This window comes from Schistocerca gregaria, chromosome 8 (assembly GCF_023897955.1).
Source record: "Schistocerca gregaria isolate iqSchGreg1 chromosome 8, iqSchGreg1.2, whole genome shotgun sequence".
NCBI lineage: Eukaryota > Metazoa > Arthropoda > Insecta > Orthoptera > Acrididae > Schistocerca > Schistocerca gregaria.
The window spans coordinates 381409164-381425353 of NC_064927.1; positions in this window are offsets into that span (position 1 = coordinate 381409164).

Here is a 16190-nt window from a genome sequence, read left to right on the forward strand (position 1 = left end):
CAGTGCTAAGCGCTGCGAGACGTATACGAAGATGGTCAGTGAGGTTTTGTGAGGTAGCGACGGGAATGTGGAGCCATGCTGGCTCCAGTGGCGTGACCAGAAGAGATGGGTTTCTCGGTTGAGGACCCATGGCGGGAAAAGCCCCATCAAGGTGGTCCCACAGATTCTCTATCCGGTTTTAATACGGGTAGTTTGACGGCCAGGGGAATACGGCAACCTCATTCTGGTGCAAACGTACATTGACGTCTGCCTGACACATGGCATTGTCCTGCTGGTAGGTGTCGCCTTGCCGAGAAAAAACAAAATGCATGTAGGGGTGGACATGGTCCCCAAGGACAGATGCGTACTTTTGTTACTCCGTTGTGCCTTCCAGAATGATGAGATCACCCAGGGAGTGACACGAAAAAAGTCCCCATATCACAACGTTCCATATTCCTTCCTGGGTTCTACCGACAACTGCTGCAGGCTGTTTGCTTTCAGACGGCCGTCTTTCCGATGGAGCATAGAACGTCATTCAATGATGTGTGTCGCTATGGATCGGAGGAAATCTTCTCTGGCTTCCGGCGGCTGTCTGATTTGGTGAAGACTTCCAGTCAGCGGGATGAAAGCAGAGCTCACCATCTGTAGCATCGTCGACAGGACTGACTGCGGACCTTTGGTACAGAGCCGAGTGGAGGGTCTGAATCAAAGGCTGAGACGGTTGTGCGACCGTGTGGGCTGCAGATTCCTCGACTTGCGCCATAGAGTGGTTCGGTTTCGGGTTCCGCTGGATCGGTCAGGAGTCCACTACACACAGCAGGCTGCTATACGGGTAGCAGGGGTTGTGTGGCGTGGACTGGGCGGTTTTTTAGGTTAGTTGGCCTCGGGCAAGTACAGAAAGGGCAACAGCCTCAAAGGGTGTGGGGCAAACTCAAGACATGCGGGGACCAAGCAGCAATCGGTATTGTAATTGTAAACTCTCGAAGCTTCATTCGTGAAGTACCGGAACTTCGAGCGCTTATAGAAAGCACCGAAGCTGAAATGGTTATAGTTACGGAAAGCTGGCTGAAGCCAGATATAAATTCTGCCGAAATTTTTACAAAGGCACAGACGGTGTTTAGAAAGGATAGATTGCATGCAACCGGTGGTAGCGTGTTTGTCGCTGTTAGTAGTAGTTTATCTTGTAGTGAAATAGAAGTTGATAGTTACTGTGAATTATTATTGGTGGAGGTTATACTTAACAACCGAGCTAGGTTAATAATTGGCTCCTTTTACCGACCTCCCGACTCAGCAGCATTAGTGCCAGAACAACTGAGAGAAAATCTGGAATACATTTCACATAAATTTCCTCAGCATGTTATAGTCTTAGCTGGAGATTGCAATTTACCAGATATAGACTGGGACACTCAGATGTTTAGGGCGGGTGGTAGGGACAGAGCATCGAGTGACATTATACTGAGTGCACTATCCGAAAATTACCTCGAGCAATTAAACAGAGATCCGACTCGTGGAGATAACATCTTGGACCTACTAATAACAAACAGACTCTAACTCTTCGACTCTGTAAGCGCAGAACAGGGAATCAGTGATCATAAGACCGTTGCAGGATCCCTGAGTATGGAAGTAAATGGGAATAAAAAAAAGGGAGGGTGGTTTATCTGTTTAGCAAGAGTAATAGGAGGCAGATGTCAGACTACGTAACAGATCAAAACGAAAATTTCTCTTCCGACACTGACAATGTTGAGTGTTTATGGAAAAAGTTCAAGGCAATCGTAAAATGCGTTTTAGACAGGTACGTGCCGAGTAAAACTGTGAGGGATGGGAAAAACCCATCGTGGTTCAACGACAAAGTTAGGAAACTAATGCGAAAGCAAAGAGAGCTTCACTACAAATTTAAACGCAGCCAAAACCTCCCAGACAAACAGAAGCTAAACGATGTCAAAGTTAGCGTAAGGAGGGCTATGTGTGAAGCGTTCAGTGAATTCGAAAGTAAAATTGTATGTACCGACTTGACGGAAAATCTTAGGAAGTTCTGGTCTTGCGTTAAATCAGTAAGTGGATCGAAACAGCATATCCAACATTGAAACAGAGGGTGACACGTGTAAAGCTGAAATAGTATACACCTTTTTCCAAAGCTGTTTCACAGAGGAAGACCGTACTGTAGTTCCTTCTCAAAATCCTCGAACGAACGAAAAGTGGCTGACATCGAAATAAGTGTCCAAGGAATAGCAGAGGAACTCAACAGAGGAAAGTCCACTGGACCTGACGGGATACCAATTCGATTCTACACAGAGTACGCGAAAGAACTTGCCCCCCTTCTAACAGCCGTGTACCGCAAGTCTCTAGAGGAACGGAAGGTTCCAAATGATTGGAAAAGAGTACAGATAGTTCTAGTTTTCAAGAAGGGTCGTCGAGCAGATGCGCAAAACTATAGACCTATATCTCTGACATCGATCTGTTGTAGAATTTTAGAACATCTTTTTTGCTCGCGTATCAAGTCATTTCTGGAAACTCAGAGTCTACTCTGTAGGAATCAGCATGGATTCCGGAAACAGCGATCGTGTGAGACCCAACTCGCTTTGTTTGTTCATGAGACCCAGAAAATATTAGATACAGGCTCCCAGGTAGATGCTATTTTCCTTGACTTCCGGAAGGCGTTCGATACAGTTCCGCACTGTCGCCTGATAAACAAAGTAAGAGCCTACGGAATATCAGACCAGCTGTGTGGCTCGATTGAAGAGTTTTTAGCAAACAGAATACAGCATGTTGATCTCAATGGAGAGAGGTCTACAGACGTTAAAGTAACCTCTGGTGTGCCACAGGAGAGTGTTATGGGACCATTGCTTTTCGCAATATATGTAAATAACCTAGTAGATAGTGCCGGAAGTTCAATGGGCTTTTCGCGGATGATGCTGTAGTATACAGAGAAGTTGCAGCATTAGAAAATTGTAGCGAAATGCAGGAAGATCTACAGCGGATAGGAACTTGGTGCAGGGAGTAGCAACTGACCCTTAACATAGACAAATGTGATGTATCGGGAATACATAGAAATAAGGATTCTTTATTGTATGATTATCTGGTAGCGGAACAAACACTGGTAGCAGTTACTTCTGTTAAATATCAGGGAGTATGCGTACGGAACGATGTGAAGTGGAATGATCACATAAAATTAATTGTTGGTAAGGCGGGTGCCAGGTTGAGATTCATTGGGAGAGTCCTTAGAACATGTAGTGCATCAACAAAGGAGGTGGCTTAGAAAACACTCGTTCGACCTATACTTGAGTATTGCTCATCAGTGTGGGATCCGTACCAGGTCGGGTTGACAGAGGAAACAAAGCAGACCCAAAGAAGAGCGGAGTTATTTGGTAAGCGTGATAGCGTTACGGAGATGTTTAGCAAACCCCAGTGGCAGACTATGCAAGAGAGGCGCTCTGCATCGCGGTGTAGCTTGCTGTCCAGGTTTCGAGAGGGTGCGTTTCTGGATGAGGTATCGAATATATTGTTTGCTCCTACTTATACCTCCCTAGGAGATCACGAATGTAAAATAGAGAGATTCGAGCGCGCACGGAGACTTTCCGGCAGTCGTTCTTCCCGCGAACCATACGCGACTGGAACAGGATAGGGCAGTAATGACAGTGGCACACCGTTGGGTGGCTTGCGGAGTATAAATGTAGATGTAGATCTGAAAAGGTCACCTGTCGCCACTCTGTGGACATCCAGTTGCAATACTGGCGCGAGCCGTCGTCGCCGAAGAACAAAAGTCAGCATCGGTGCGTGAACCAGGTGCAGCAACGTTTGCTGGAACGTCGTTGAAGAGACGCTCTTGGTAGCTCCCTGGTTCATCCGGGTAGTCAGTTGCTCAACAGTTGCACGTCTGTTCGCCCGTACAGATCTCCGCATGCTATCACCCCTGTCATCCATGGCCGATGGTGCACAGTGATATCGGTTCTCGGTTTGAATAGCGTCATTTTGCCAAGCACGGTATGCTTTGACCAGGTCGGCACGTGAACAGGTTACAAACTTCACCGTATCGGAAATGCTTTCACCCTTGGCCCGAAAGCCAACGATCATTCTCTTCAGATAAATCGCCCCGTTTCTGCATTAACACAAAGGCTGCGCTGTTTTTCCTCCCCCTTCCCCCCACCCAACTCTCTTCACATACCCTCCACTGAGAGTGCTGACGCTTGCAGTTTGTGACTGGTTACTATAGGTTACCGTCGAACACACGCGGTCACTATACCCTGTATACAATCGACGTGACTGTGCCAAAGCCGGCCGCGGTGGTCTCGCGGTTCTAGGCGCGCAGTCTGGAACCGTGCGACTGCTACGGTCGCAGGATCGAATCCTGCCTCGGGCATGGATGTGTGTGATGTCCTTAGTTTAGTTAGGTTTAAGTAGTTCTAAGTTCTAGGGGACTGAAGACCACAGCTGTTAAGTCCCATAGTGCTCAGAGCCATTTTTTGACTGTGTCAAACAGCACACCACTAATACTGTATTCGATTACTACAGGATTGTTTTTTTCTAATCATGTAAATTAATGTACATTTTTTGATATTTAGAGCAAGCTGTCATTGATCAGACCAAATAGCAGTGCTCTCCAAGTCATCCTGCACCCTCCAGCAATCACTTAAAGACGACGCTGTCCCGTACCTATAGCAACATCAGCAAAGAGCAACATATTGTTAAGCACACTATCCGGCAGATCGTCTATCATGACAAAAGATCTTGGTAGCTCTATTATTGATAATCTAAAGTGAATACCAGTTAAGGTAATATTTTTATGCTAGTGTAACTACGGATGTCATTATCTCTTCTGAATTCCAACGGATTATATTCAACATCTTCCGGGACAGGAAATATGCTGTTACTGTTGTCTATATCAAGGTTGCAACGCCAGATGACTGTAGCGAAATGCAGGAAGACGAACAAAGAATGGAGGATTTGTCAGGGACTGACAGTTCACCCCATACGTAAATAAATGTAATGTGTAGCGCGTAAATAGACGAAGAGCTCCATTACTCCCCAATTACGCTGTTGGTGAAGACTTATTGGAAACTGTAACAACCGTGAAACACCTAGCAGTCATCATCGGAAGCGACCTAAATTGGAATAAACACAAAAAAATCATTTGTAGCAAAGGCATCGCCAGGCTGAAGTTCATTGAAAAATACCGTAAGAATACGTCCAAGTAAGAAGTTGTGGTATCGTCCAAAGATCGTAATGCACACCAAAGTCGACAATGCGCATCGATACCACAGAGATTAGCAATTTGGCGCTGCAAACCACAACGACGAATGGTAGACGTTCTTGAAGATATGCCCTTTCTCTCAGCACTGCAGTGTCACCACACAGAGGTTAGTGTGAAGCACAGCATGGACTCGTATTGCCACAGTTCGCGACCTCCGATGAAGCAGTCAGCATCATCTAGTTAGGACACCGGTGCTATTCAAGTCTGAGGTGAAACTGTGCTTTCGTAAATGTTGAACTTGAATTGCAAGATAAACGTTTGTGATTGTGTTCAAGTGGGGCTTTACTATTCAAAGACAGACGTAAAAATTAGACACACTCCTGGATTGTATAAAGTTAAGTAAATAACGTGAACATGTAATAAAATGAACTAATATTTCATGTGCTGTAGTTACGATTAGCCATCTCTCAGAGCGATCAAAGATCCCATAGTTATGACCGGACGACAGTAGTTTCGTCAGGTCGTAATAGAAATATGTGACCCTCATCTGGTTGGATTAACAGAAGAGGTACGGAAGATCCAATAAAGAGGGGCATGTTTCGTCACGGGATCGTTTCGTTAGAGCAGTTGACGTCTAACTGGATATTACTGTCGTTAGAACGAGGTGGAATTTCTTCATACGGTATCTGAACAAAAGTATTCGGATACTCGTGATGTCACGAGAGACGGACCCATCAGTATAAAAGACACCTACAAAATTGTCATTGCAGATACACAATTTAGTTGAAAATTTAACTTTTCAGAAAAATTTTAACTTCTGGAGGTCTGCCGCATTAATGTTAATAGAATTGAAATAATTATTTAAATCAAAAACCTTTTTGTTGTAACACGTTTTTAAAATTGACTGACATGTATAAAATAATTTCTCGTAGCCCGTACAGATTTCTAAACCCATCTAGATAGTCTTGAAAATTTGTACTTGTGAATTTTTAATAGCTGTGACAATACTTGTAAAATTTAAGACAAAAAACGTGGGACGCATCCAACAGATGATTGAGGAGTGAACAGTTTACCTAATTCACTAACAAATTTTTAGCACTACAAATCATATGAAATGTTATTTGGTATTATCTGTTGCATGCGCCCAACGTTTTTCGAATTAAATTGCACAAATATTGTCATAGTATCTCTATGGGGCTAGGAGAAACTATTTTATATGTTTTAGTCCGTTTTAAAACGTGTTACATTAAAAAGATTTTTATTTGAATAATTATTTTCAGCGTTTTACTCTTGTGTATGTAAAATTGTTCAGTCGATTTCAAAACTTGTGACGATATTACAGGAGATACACGAACTTATTATTATTATTATTATTATTATCTATATGCGAGGGTTGGAATTTTAATAGTGGCAACTATTTATTTACAGCTCTTACAAAATAGATACATGTTTCACAGTTTCACTAGCCTTCAAAATAGACACCAGCATTGTGTATAGCCCGTTGCCAGCGATGTGGAAGTCGTAGGATACTCTTAGCAGCGCCAGTTGTGTTGACTGTTCGAGCGGCGAGGTCTATTGCCAGACGAATTTGTAACAGTTCTGAAGCCAATGCCGTGAATTGTTTCCTTCAGTTTAGAAATCGAGTTGAACTTACGAAGGCTTTAGTCAGGGGTGTGCGGCAGGTGGTATAGCACTTAGCAGCCCCATCAGTCAAACAAATCAGTAACAGCTTGTACTGAACGTGCTTGAGCGTTGTCCTGCAAGATGATGGTCAAGTCCTGCGAACTATCAACACAACTGGCACTGCTAAGAGTATTCTACGACTTCCACATCGCTGGCGACGGGTTATACACAATGCTGGTGGCTACTTTGAAGGTCAGTAAAACTTTGAAACACCTATGTGTTTTGTACAAGCTGTAAATAAAGAGTGCCACTATTAAAGTTCCAACCCTCGTACATACTTAAGTTTGTATGGAACACTCAAGAACGGCAGTCATACTGGCAGTTCTCCAATTTTCTTATGAACGACAGTGCGTGAATACATCAGGAAGTGGAGTTGGAGGAACTCTTGGAACGAGGGGATCTCTAACAATACTGAGATTCACACAGTCAAATGCCTTTGATGGGTCGCAGAAAATACCACCCGGCGCTATTTTGTTATTTAATGCTTGTAAAATTTGGTGGGTGAACAAGTAAATGACATTCTGAGGAGAGCACCTCTTCTGAAACGCAAACTGTCATTTACTGAGGGTGTTATTGTTGCGAAGGTGAAATACTATTCCAGAATCCATCATCTTCTCAAACATTTTGCAAAATTATGTCAGTTTTTAAACAGGGCGGTAGCTATTGACATCTCTCTGATCACCTTCCTTGAAGAGGGGCTTGACAACGGCATATTTCAGTCTCTCATGAAAAAGTCTTGAGTTAGTGATTCTTTACATATTTCAGATAAGACCGGGATTTTTATATGGTAAAAAATCTTTAGTGTTCTGTTGGAAATACTACTAAAGCCAGATGAGTCTTCATTTTTGAGAGAATGTGTAATTTTCTCAATTTCAGTAGGCATGTTGGTGATGCATTCTTATGATTGAATTTATGTTGTATTTAGTACTATACTGTAGCAGTTCTATCTATGTATGGCCCATATTTCATCGAGCTATGCTTCTTGGAGGCGGTATATCACGCGGAAGTCACGTTCCTGATTAAGTTTTGCACATCAGTTTAAATAGTCACTTGGAAGAGAAGTGAAGAGAGAGCGAAACGAGAGGGGCAACCGTACCTGCAAGAGGAGGGCCAGAGACAGCGCCTGCAGCAGCAGAAGCAGCAGCTGCGGTGGTGGAGTGCCCATGGTGCGCTGCGGGGTGACTGCATGGTGGAAGCGGTGGCGCGCGCTGCCTTTGTATGCCCAACTACGCGCGCCGCAGCCTTCCGGGTGGGCTGCTGACGGCGCGTGTCTGCGAGGACGGCAGTGAAGGCGCACGAGGGCCGCTTACTCACCCACGCAGCGTGTCTGGCCTGTCAACACTCAGTTCCCAGTCCCAAACACCAGCTACCGCCGCTGAACGTACTGACGGGGCGCTGGTGGGCTGCGGAGATATTACAGAGAATGACTTGGCAATGATGCCTCTAGACATGCTACATTGTCCAATTCAGATGGTTCAAATGGCTCAGAGCACTATGGGACTTAACATCTGAGGTCATCAGTCCCCTAGTACTCTACTGGCCATTAAAATTACTACACCAAGAAGAAATGCAGATGATAAACGGGTAATCATTGGACAAATATATTTTATTAGAACTGACATTTGATTACATTTTCAAGCAATTTGGGTGTATAGAACTTCACAAATCAGTACCCAGAACAACCACCTCTGGCCGTAATAACGGCCTTGATACGCCTGAGCATTGAGTAAAAAAGAGCTTGGATGGCGTGTACAGGTACAGCTGCCCATGCAACTTCAACACGATACCACAGTTCATCAAGAGTAGTAACTGGCGTATTGTGACGAGCCAGTTGCTCGGCCACCATTGACCAGACGTTTTCAATTGGTGAGAGATCTGGAGAATGTGCCTGCCAGGGCAGCAGTCGAACATTTTCTGTATCCAGAAAGGCCCGTACAGGACCTGCAATATGCGGTCGTGCATTATCCTGCTGCAAAGTAGGGTTTCGCAGGGATCGAATGAAGGGTGGAGCCACTGGTCGTAAAACATCTGAAATGTAACGTCCACTGTTCAAAGTGCTGTCAATGTGAACAAGAGGTGAGCGAGACGTGTAAGCGATGGCACCCCATACCATCACGCCGGGTGATACGCCAGTATGGCGATGACGAATACATGCTTCCAATGTGCGTTCACTTCGATGTCGCCAAACACGGATGCGACCATCATGATACTGTAAACAGAACCTGGATTCATCCGAAAAAATGCTGGCCGTTGTGGTCGAGCGGTTCTAGGCGCTTCAGTCAGGAAACGCGCTGCTGCTATGGTCGCAGGTTCGAATCCTCCTCGGGCATGGATGTGTGTGATGTCCTTATGTTAGTTAGGTTTAACTAGTTCCACGTTCTAGGGGACTGATGACCTCAGATGTTAAGTCCCATAGTGCTCAGAGCCATTTAAAGCCATTTGAAGCCATCTGAAAAAATGACGTTTTGCCATTCGTGCACCCAGGTTCGTCGTTGAGTACTTTGTCGCAGGCTCTCCGGTCTGTGATGCAGCGTCAAGGGTAACGGCAGCCATGGTCTCCGAGCTGATAGTCCATGCTGCTGCAAACGTCGTCGAACTGTTCGTGCAGATGGTTGTTGTCTTGCAAACGTCCCCATCTGCTGACTTACGGATCAAGACGTGACTGCACGATTCATTACAACAATGAGGATAAGATGCCTGTCATCTCGACTGGTAGTGATACGAGGCCGATGGCATCTAGCACGGCGTTTCGTATTACCCTCCTGAACCCACCGATTCCATATTGTGCTAACAGTCATTGGATCTCGACCAACGCGAGCAGCAACGTCGCGATATGATAAACCGCAATTAAGACAGGCTACAATCCGACCTTTATCAAAGTCTGAAACGTGATGGTACGCATTTCTCCTCCTTACACGAGGCATCACAGCAACGTTTCCCCAGGCAACGCCGGTCAACTGCTGTTTGTGTATGAGAAATCGGTCGGAAGCTTTCCTCATGTGAGCATGTTGTAGGTGTCGCCACCGGCGCCAAACTTGTGTGAATGCTCTGAAAAGCTAATCATTTGCATATCACAGCATCTTCTTCCTGTCGGTTAAATTTCGCGCCTGTAGCACGTCATCTTCGTGGTGTAGCAATTTTAATGGCCGGTAGTGTAATTTAATTATCCACAAGAATGCTATTGTCTTTCAGTCATTTAATAAGTCGAGTTTCTTCCATCGTCTCCATATGAAAATTTTATTTTGTAATTGTACATGGCCGGTATATTCTTGCATTGCTTGCGCGACGCTTTCTTTTCTTTAGCAAATTTGCTGCCGTGTCTTATTTTTATTTTCACTACTTTCGAGTAGTACCGAGATTCTATTGTCACAGGCAAGCCATCATAATTTGTTCGGGGCTGTTTAACATTACATCCATGACACAGTTAATTCATTCACACCTGAGCATTTCATTTCAAAGTTATTATCGGGTTCAGTTTATGTGAAGTTCATTTCCGAGTTCACTTCTTTATCAGCCATTCTTGTTCTCACAATGCAGTGTTACATTCGCGTGTGTATCATTTAATGTATGGAATTTTCATTTAGTCAATTTGCGAACATTAATTTACAGGGCATTTTAATGGAAGTATTTTGGACAATTTTTCCTTCAAAATTCGTTCCGTAATTTTGTGTAGAACTTTTATTCTGTTAGCTTTGTGTGTTGGAACTGTAAGTTACGTACTATGAAGTCAAGCTTTGTAGCACTGTTCATTGCACTGCTCAGTACTGAATTTCACAGTACAGCTTCTCACAGTTTACGTTTTCTGAAAGATAATTCAAATACAGTTATACAGTTGCAGACAGTTTTGTCGACCATTTTGTAAGATAATTTTTACGTAAGCACATCACTTGCACTGTTCAGATTCACATTCAATACAGACTGACATGAAAGTTTAAGAATAGTGAATCACAATACACAACAGTAAGGACAAGTTCCATGGGGCATTGGCACATCTTGCTGCTGGTAAATCGTCTAACGAGTCGTTATGCGTCTAGCTTTGCCTCCAAGATGAGTTTACCACAATGTCTAGATTTCTCTGTTTGGGGTCATCTGAAAATTGGAGTGTAGAGCATTCCCATTGATAAATTGAAGAACCCGAGCAACGAATTTTTTTAAGATTTACGAGGTCATCTGTGACGTGTCTGAAGAAATTTGTAACTGGCTCCAGAGAGAGGCGCAACACCGCTGTCGCATTTTTCCCCTTATTGTTGTTTAATCTGCTCACTGCTGGGGGTTGTCACCCTTCACAAATCGCCACTCTTCAGCAAAACGGTTTTAAAAATTGAAACGTAGTAAAACTTGTTAATTGACTTTAAAAAGTGGAATCTTTTCAGAAAATAATATACAGCTTATGAATTAATAAAGGGTCGATTTTAATAATGCTTTGAAATATTTGGGATCCATTTTAGTAATCGAAGAAAAGTCCGATTCAGAAATCAATAAAAGAACTAGTAGCGGACGGCTGGTCATTGGGACGCCTAACTCAGTCTTATGGAGCAGGAATGTAATGAGCAGAACTAAAAAATTAATATACAAATCCATATTGGAGAATGTGGTTCTATATGGAACGGAGATCTGGACAATTAACGTGAAGCACATAAAAAAGTTACAAACTCTAGAGGTGGACTTCTGGAGAAGATCGGCAAGAATCTCCAGGAAAGAAAAGATAAGGAACACCGAAATAATAAGGAGAATGAAAATAAAAGAAATAATATATGACGTAATGGATAGGAAGAAATGACAGTGGTACGGGCATGTATTACGAATGGAGGAAGCGAGAATACCAAAACTGATAGCACAACAACCGGAGGGGAGAAGAAGAAGAGGACGACCTATGACCACCTGGCTCCAAAGTGTACAGCACACTATGAGGAGAATGGAAGCAGAGGAAGAGGACCCACAAGATCGAAACACCTGGAGGAATATTTTGAAAGTATAGTTTAAGAACATTTATTCTTTGTATTATAATTTCCGAGTAAATTATTGTGTTGGAGATGAGCCTCTGTAATAAGAAAAAGCTCAAAATAATAAATAAATAAATATTTATACGAAGAGAAACAAGTGAAGACTTTCTGTAGACTGCCAGGGGTAAGGGCGTTATGGGACTTGTAAGTTTTTGGGTGATGTGTAGGATGGGTTTTATGTGTGAGGATGTATGGGAAGGTGATGAGGAACGCGATCGTGAACCAGGCCTTAGGATATGAATAGAGAGGAATGGTGAAGTCAGGAGCCCTGACAAAGCAAGGAGAGGCACGACCTCATAGGTCTGGTAAGACGGTTATGTGCTCTATCTGTCGAAAAGTACCCTGACATCCCTATGTAATGCGGAAGTGATCACTAGATAAAAGAGGCGTGGGTTACTGTGTTGCCAGTAGTAAAACAGTGAGAACAGCAGAGTGGGTCGTTCAGAAGCGCTCAATGACTTTGAACGTAGACTATTCATTTGAGTATAAAATGAATCAAGGGTATTTCGACCCTTCTAAAGCTGCCAAAGTTGATTGTTGGCGACATGATTTTGGATGTAAAAGCGAATGAACAAGAACCGCTAAACGAAAACCACCCAGACTTCATGTACCAACTTAAAGGGATCGTCGAGCACTGCGGAGGGTGGTTGTAAAAAAATTGCTTGTCTTCGGCAGAAGGAATCACTCGTGATTTCCAAAGTGTTACCACCAGTCTACGTAGTACAGTTACCGTCCGTAGGGAGTTAAAAAGAATGGGGTACAGTGGTCGAGTAGTTCTTTATAAGCTACATATTTCTGTAATCAGTTGCTAAGTGACGCTTGTGGTGGTGTAAAAAGTGACGCTGATGGACACTGGATGACTGAAAACGAGTGAAGAAACACGCTATACACTACGGCATTTCTATGGTAGTATTTGGGTCTGTCGGTTTCCTGGAGGAGACCACGTGCCATCATGTATAGCGTTCACAGTGAAGTACGGAGGAAGTGATGTTACAGTACGGGCGTATTTTTCGCGGTTAGGTTCTGATTTCTTTTTGCGCTTAGCTAAATGCGGAAGGATATGAACAATTTTTTTAGCACTGTGTCCTGCTTACAGTAGATGGACAGTTCAAAGGCGGCGACTGTACCAGCACGTCGGTGCATTCAGTCATAATGCAGAATCTGTGAGGCAGTGATATGTGGTCAATAATTGTCGTGAAATGGACTGATCTGCCCGGAGTCTCGATCTGAACCGAATGGAACACCGATGGGATGAGTTAGAGTATCGACTTCGCTCCAGACCTCAGTGTTCGAGATCACTACCTTCTCTAGTTTCGGTTATTGAGGAAGAATAGGCTGCCATTCTTCCACAGGCATTTAGTTACCTTGTTGAAGGCGTCTTCAGCAGAGTTCGAGCTATCATATTGATGTCCCCCGTGTCTGGATACTTTTGATCAGATAATTTTCACAAGGGATTGTGGTATTTTTCCCGGTTGTATTCTCCCACAAGGAAGGTGAAATATTTAGGAAAAAAGGTATTTACGTTTTACAATTCCTGGACAAAGAAAAATAATATCATAGATAAATAAATTTATTTTAATGAAAATTATTTCTATAATGACAAATTCAGATGTGCTTTACAAAAGAACTGAGGCGCTAAGAACCATAAGGGCTTAAAGCACACTAATGTACAATTTTGGTAAACGATGTGTCTCAATCTGGTGGCTGAAAAAATACTCTTGCCCATATTTGTTCTCAATCGAATTATTCGGTCTGGTATTTCACTAGACCCAATGCTTCTGCTTGTGGCTATAAGCAGCCGTCCTTCTCGGAAGCCCAACCTACCTGAAGTACGTTCCAAGTGTTGTCGAAAATTTCATTATTTTCTACATCGAGTTACCATCGACTCAGTTCCTAGTGTGTTTTGAGGGCGACTACGTTCTACGAGCGACGTGAACTCCGGGACTTTAGTGCAAATACTCCGGAAGTTAACAACTTTGAGATTCTCACATTCTTGCATTTGCTATACGATGTGTTGGAATAATGGCTTATGTATTACTGATTTTTATACTAGCTGTCTCGGAGTTTCGTCTAATCTAAAAAAAAGAAACGTTTTGCATTGCACACGTACATTGTCACCCGAGTCACTGTTTTCGGTGTATTGTGTTACATACAGGGTGATTATTGACTAAAGAATATCTATGCAACGTTGTTTACGATGTTAGCTAACGGCGCACATTTTATGCGGTTGGTATATGAATTTTTCTTCCGTCGAGTACCATAAACACATTTTTGTGAAGTTGTTCACGACGTTCTGATATACACTCCTGGAAATTGAAATAAGAACACCGTGAATTCATTGTCCCAGGAAGGGGAAACTTTATTGACACATTCCTGGGGTCAGATACATCACATGACCACACTGACAGAACCACAGGCACATAGACACAGGCAACAGAGCATGCACAATGTCGGCACTAGTACAGTGTATATCCACCTTTCGCAGCAATGCAGGCTGCTATTCTCCCATGGAGACGATCGTAGAGATGCTGGATGTAGTCCTGTGGAACGGCTTGCCATGCCATTTCTACCTGGCGCCTCAGTTGGACCAGCGTTCGTGCTGGACGTGCAGACCGCGTGAGACGACGCTTCATCCAGTCCCAAACATGCCCAATGGGGGACAGATCCGGAGATCTTGCTGGCCAGGGTAGTTGACTTACACCTTCTAGAGCACGTTGGGTGGCACGGGATACATGCGGACGTGGATTGTCCTGTTGGAACAGCAAGTTCCCTTGCCGGTCTAGGAATGGTAGAACGATTGGTTCGATGACGGTTTGGATGTACCGTGCACTATTCAGTGTCCCCTCGACGATCACCAGAGGTGTACGGCCAGTGTAGGAGATCGCTCCCCACACCATGATGCCGGGTGTTGGCCCTGTGTGCCTCGGTAGTATGCAGTCTTGAATGTGGCGCACACCTGCACGGCGCCAAACACGCATACGACCATCATTGGCACCAAGGCAAAAGCGACTCTCATCGCTGAAGACGACACGTCTCCATTCGTCCCTCCATTCACGCCTGTCGCGACACCACTGGAGGCGGGCTGCACGATGTTGGGGCGTGAGCGGAAGACGGCTTAACGGTGTGCGGGACCGTAGCCCAGCTTCATGGAGACGGTTGCGAATGGTCCTCGCCGATACCCCAGGGGCAACAGTGTCCCTAATTTGCTGGGAAGTGGCGGTGCGGTCCCCTACGGCACTGTGTAGGATCCTACGGTCTTGGCGTGCATCCGTGCGTCGCTGCGGTCCGGTCCCAGGTCGACGGGCACGTGCACCTTCCGCCGACCACTGGCGACAACATCGATGTACTGTGGAGACCTCACTCCCCACGTGTTGAGCAATTCTGCGGTACGTCCACCCGGCCTCCCGCATGCCCACTATACGCCCTCGCTCAAAGTCCGTCAACTACACATACGGTTCACGGCCACGCTGTCGCGGCATGCTACCAGTGTTAAAGACTGCGATGGAACTCCGTATGCCACGGCAAACTGGCTGACACTGACGGCGGCGGTGCACAAATGCTGCGCAGCTAGCGCCATTCGACGGCCAACACCGCGGTTCCTGGTGTGTCCGCTGTGCCGTGCGTGTGATCATTGCTTGTACAGCCCTCTCGCAGTGTCCGGAGCAAGTATGGTGGGTCTGACACACCGGTGTCAATGTGTTCTTTTTTCCATTTCCAGGAGTGTATACTTAATCCCAGCCTATAGGAGGTTGTAAAGTTACTCTTTGACTTTTTTTCTATAACTAACGCTCGCGTAACCTACTGGCCTTAGTTTACCTCTTTGACAGCTTAATCGCCACATTCAGTTTGGCACGGGACCTATTCGAATAGACAACGGCTCTGTCAAATTTACCTACATAAGACGAGATTTGTAATGTACTCAGTCTATGTACTCTCTTTCGTGAGATTTGTAGTAAAGTTTTATTTTAATGTAAGTACGACACTAATTGAAATTCCCGTATATTGGAATACCTAGCTCCGTCCTTATGTACATATTTGCTATCGTTGATTTTCTTATACACTTCGTTCCACAGCTTCATTCTGATGTGAAATTTTGAAACGCGTAACGCTTAATACAGAATTGTGCATCACGACCTTTCTGTATTTCAAAGTTGTGTCTAATGACTACATCATCAACGGACCGTTAAATCCTACTCGTCTTTCACACTTCTGAAAAATTTCGACGCTAAAGGTTTGGACACCCTGTAAGCCAGCGGCCTTCAAGCTGGCGCTATACAGTGTGACTTTTTCCACCGTGTACAAACTCTAGGGATTGATGGATGAGAGGATACGGAACA